This window comes from Asterias rubens, chromosome 8, assembly GCF_902459465.1.
Source record: "Asterias rubens chromosome 8, eAstRub1.3, whole genome shotgun sequence".
NCBI lineage: Eukaryota > Metazoa > Echinodermata > Asteroidea > Forcipulatida > Asteriidae > Asterias > Asterias rubens.
The window spans coordinates 9,761,596-9,766,908 of NC_047069.1; positions in this window are offsets into that span (position 1 = coordinate 9,761,596).

Below are 5,313 nucleotides of genomic sequence, written 5' to 3' on the forward strand. Positions count from 1 at the left end.
AGCCAGCTAAGGGCCGTTCCGTCTATGCCGTAAGACTGCTGAAAGCACCGAGTGATCTTTTTGTGGTCGATGGAATCGAATGCTGAAGAGTAGTCGAGAAGAACAAGGATGACTTCCTGACCCTTATCAACCGCCAGAAGGATGTCGTTGTAGACTCTAGTAAGAGCCGTCTCTGTCGAGTGATTTGCACGATATGCCGCTTGCATGGCTGGAAACAGGTTGTGCTCTCGAAGATAAGCACGCAGTTGATTGTCAACAATCTTTTCCAAGATCTTTGAGAGGAACATCAGGTTGGCAATAGGTCTGTAACCGGCAAGGTCATCAGGATCCTGGAGAGATTTCTTTGGAACAGGTGTTATGTGAGAAGTTTTGAAAATACATGGGACTATTCCAGTTGACAATGACAGGTTGATAACCCGAGTGATGAGGGGCAACATCTCATCGAGGCAGGTCTTGACAAGCCAAGTCGGGGCTGGGTCCAGGCGACAAGACTTGGACGGGCTTTGCTTGATGGCTCTCCTTACGACATCCTCAGACACCGTTTGGAATTCTGAAAACCTGGCCTGCAGCTGGAGTTTTGTTGAACCTTCCTCAGACATTGACTGGCTACTAAGTTTGTTCACAATGCTCTGGACTTTACTGTAGAAGAACATTCCAAAGTCATTAGCCAGTTTCTTGTCTGAGTCATGCTTCGGCAAGGTTCGGGATGATGATTGGGTGGAAAGTCTGTGTACGAATTGAAAGAGCCCTTTGTTGTTGAGCTGTTCAATTTCCTGCTTCATATATTGCGATTTCGATTGGAATAGAGTCTTGCTGTAGGATCTGCACGCTTCTTTGTATAGTTCTTTGTCGATCATCAATCCAGTTTTCGCTGAACGACGCTCTGCACGACGTTTTTGGCGTTTGGATTCTGCCACATTGTCATCGTACCAAGGTGCAAATGGTCTTTGGGATACCTGGATAGTCTTCTCGGGAGCATGACTGTCCATCAGTTCCTGAAGTACAGTATTAACTTGCACTGCGAGTTCAGATGGACATGATTTGCTGGGTAATGCCGATATGGATTTACGTAAGTCTGCGCAAAACTGGTCCAAATTTATATCTTTCACCTTACGACATTTAATCAGTTTCTTGGGACACTGTGAACGAGCAAAATTAACTGAACAGACAACAGCCTTGTGATCGGAAGGTAGTCCTGAGACACATGACGTATCAAGTAGAGGATGTCCATCTTTCCTGGTGATCACAAGGTCAAGGGTGTGTCCGGCTTGATGCGTAACATCACAGACATGTTGTTGAAGTCTAGCTGCATACAGGATGTCGGAAAACGTCTTTGAGTCTTTGTTGGAGACATTATCAACTTGAATGTTGAAATCTCCAATCAGAAGTGGTTGATGTTTGTCTGATGTAACCAGCTCTAAAAAGGAGGTGAATTCGCGAGCAAATCCATCAAAGCTAAGTTTGTTTTTGGAGGATGGGGGTGGTCGATAAAAGCTAAATCAATCTCAAACTTTTGCTCGTTTACCCATCCCACACTGATAAAATGTGTTCAGTAGTCCTTTCTGTATCATTTGAAACCATAACATCACCCAGAATTTGTTGACCCGAAATCTGAAATTTTTGTGATGCCGGCATAACAGATTGTTTTGATTTTTGACCAAAAATCCAAACTTACAAAATTCTCAATAAATCTCAAACTTTTGCTTGTTTACCCATCCCACACCGATAAAATGTGTTCAGTAGTCCTTTCTGTATCATTTGAAACCATAACATCACCCAAAATTTGTTGACCCGAAATCTGAAAATTTTGTGATGCCGGCATCACAGATTTTTTTAATTTTTGACCAAAAATCCAAACTTACAAAATTCTCACTAAATCTCAAACTTTTGCTCGTTTACCCATCCCACACTGATAAAATGTGTTCAGTAGTCCTTTCTGTATCATTTGAAACCATAACATCACCCAAAATTTGTTGACCCGAAATCTGAAAATTTTGTGATGCCGGCATCACAGATTTTTTTGATTTTTGACCAAAAATCCAAACTTACAAAAGCTAAATCAATCTCAAACTTTTGCTCGTTTACCCATCCCACACTGATAAAATGTGTTCAGTAGTCCTTTCTGTATCATTTGAAACCATAAAATCACCCAAAATTTGTTGACCCGAAATCTGATATTTTGTGATGCCGGCATCACAGATTTTTTGATTTTTGACCAAAAATCCAAACTTACAAAATTCTCAATAAATCTCAAACTTTTGCTCGTTTACCCATCCCACACCGATAAAATGTGTTCAGTAGTCCTTTCTGTATCATTTGAAACCATAAAATCACCCAAAATTTGTTGACCCGAAATCTGAAAATTTTGTGATGCCGGCATCACAGATTTTTTGGACTTCGGGCCAAAAATCCAAACTTACAAAATCTCAATAAATCTCAAACTTTTGCTCGCTTACCCATCCCACACCGATAAAATGTGTTCAGTAGTCCTTTCTGTATCATTTGAAACCATAAAATCACCCAAAATTTGTTGACCCGAAATCTGAAAATTTTGTGATGCCGGCATCACAGATTTTTTGGACTTTCGACCAAAAATCCAAACTTACAAAATGCTCAATAAATCTCAAACTTTTGCTCGTTTACCCATCCCACACCGATAAAATGTGTTCAGTAGTCCTTTCTGTATCATTTGAAACCATAAAATCACCCAAAATTTGTTGACCCGAAATCTGAAAATTTTGTGATGCCGGCATCACAGATTTTTTTATTTTTGACCAAAAATCCAAACTTACAAAATTCTCAATAAATCTCAAACTTTTGCTCGTTTACCCATCCCACACCGATAAAATGTGTTCAGTAGTCCTTTCTGTATCATTTGAAACCATAACATCACCCAAAATTTGTTGACCCGAAATCTGAAAATTTTGTGATGCCGGCATCACAGATTTTTTTGATTTTTGACCAAAAATCCAAACTTACAAAATTCTCAATAAATCTCAAACTTTTGCTCGTTTACCCATCCCACACTGATAAAATGTGTTCAGTAGTCCTTTCTGTATCATTTGAAACCATAACATCACCCAAAATTTGTTGACCCGAAATCTGAAAATTTTGTGATGCCGGCATCACAGATTTTTTTGATTTTTGACCAAAAATCCAAACTTACAAAATTCTCAATAAATCTCAAACTTTTGCTCGTTTACCCATCCCACACCGATAAAATGTGTTCAGTAGTCCTTTCTGTATCATTTGAAACCATAACATCACCCAAATTTGTTGACCCGAAATCTGAAAATTTTGTGATGCCGGCATCACAGATTTTTTTGATTTTTGACCAAAAATCCAAACTTACAAAATTCTCAATAAATCTCAAACTTTTGCTCGTTTACCCATCCCACACCGATAAAATGTGTTCAGTAGTCCTTTCTGTATCATTTGAAACCATAACATCACCCAAAATTTGTTGACCCGAAATCTGAAATTTTGTGATGCCGGCATCACAGATTTTTTTGATTTTTGACCAAAAATCCAAACTTACAAAATTCTCAATAAATCTCAAACTTTTGCTCGTTTACCCATCCCACACTGATAAAATGTGTTCAGTAGTCCTTTCTGTATCATTTGAAACCATAACATCACCCAAAATTTGTTGACCCGAAATCTGAAAATTTTGTGATGCCGGCATCACAGATTTTTTTGATTTTTGACCAAAAATCCAAACTTACAAAATTCTCAATAAATCTCAAACTTTTGCTCGTTTACCCATCCCACACCGATAAAATGTGTTCAGTAGTCCTTTCTGTATCATTTGAAACCATAACATCACCCAAAATTTGTTGACCCGAAATCTGAAAATTTTGTGATGCCGGCATCACAGATTTTTTTGATTTTTGACCAAAAATCCAAACTTACAAAATTCTCAATAAATCTCAAACTTTTGCTCGTTTACCCATCCCACACCGATAAAATGTGTTCAGTAGTCCTTTCTGTATCATTTGAAACCATAACATCACCCAAAATTTGTTGACCCGAAATCTGAAAATTTTGTGATGCCGGCATCACAGATTTTTTTGATTTTTGACCAAAAATCCAAACTTACAAAAAGCTAAATAAATCTCAAACTTTTGCTCGTTTACCCATCCCACACTGATAAAATGTGTTCAGTAGTCCTTTCTGTATCATTTGAAACCATAACATCACCCAAAATTTGTTGACCCGAAATCTGAAAATTTTGTGATGCCGGCATCACAGATTTTTTTGATTTTTGACCAAAAATCCAAACTTACAAAAAGCTAAATAAATCTCAAACTTTTGCTCGTTTACCCATCCCACACCTGATAAAATGTGTTCAGTAGTCCTTTCTGTATCATTTGAAACCATAACATCACCCAAAATTTGTTGACCCGAAATCTGAAAATTTTGTGATGCCGGCATCACAGATTTTTTTGATTTTTGACCAAAAATCCAAACTTACAAAAAGCTAAATAAATCTCAAACTTTTGCTCGTTTACCCATCCCACACCGATAAAATGTGTTCAGTAGTCCTTTCTGTATCATTTGAAACCATAACATCACCCAAAATTTGTTGACCCGAAATCTGAAAATTTTGTGATGCCGGCATCACAGATTTTTTTGATTTTTGACCAAAAATCCAAACTTACAAAATTCTCAATAAATCTCAAACTTTTGCTCGTTTACCCATCCCACACCGATAAAATGTGTTCAGTAGTCCTTTCTGTATCATTTGAAACCATAACATCACCCAAAATTTGTTGACCCGAAATCTGAAAATTTTGTGATGCCGGCATCACAGATTTTTTTGATTTTTGACCAAAAATCCAAACTTACAAAAAGCTAAATAAATCTCAAACTTTTGCTCGTTTACCCATCCCACACCGATAAAATGTGTTCAGTAGTCCTTTCTGTATCATTTGAAACCATAACATCACCCAAAATTTGTTGACCCGAAATCTGAAAATTTTGTGATGCCGGCATCACAGATTTTTTTGATTTTTGACCAAAAATCCAAACTTACAAAATTCTCAATAAATCTCAAACTTTTGCTCGTTTACCCATCCCACACTGATAAAATGTGTTCAGTAGTCCTTTCTGTATCATTTGAAACCATAACATCACCCAAAATTTGTTGACCCGAAATCTGAAAATTTTGTGATGCCGGCATCACAGATTTTTTGGACTTTGGACCAAAAATCCAAACTTACAAAATTCTCAATAAATCTCAAACTTTTGCTCGTTTACCCATCCCACACCGATAAAATGTGTTCAGTAGTCCTTTCTGTATCATTTGAAACC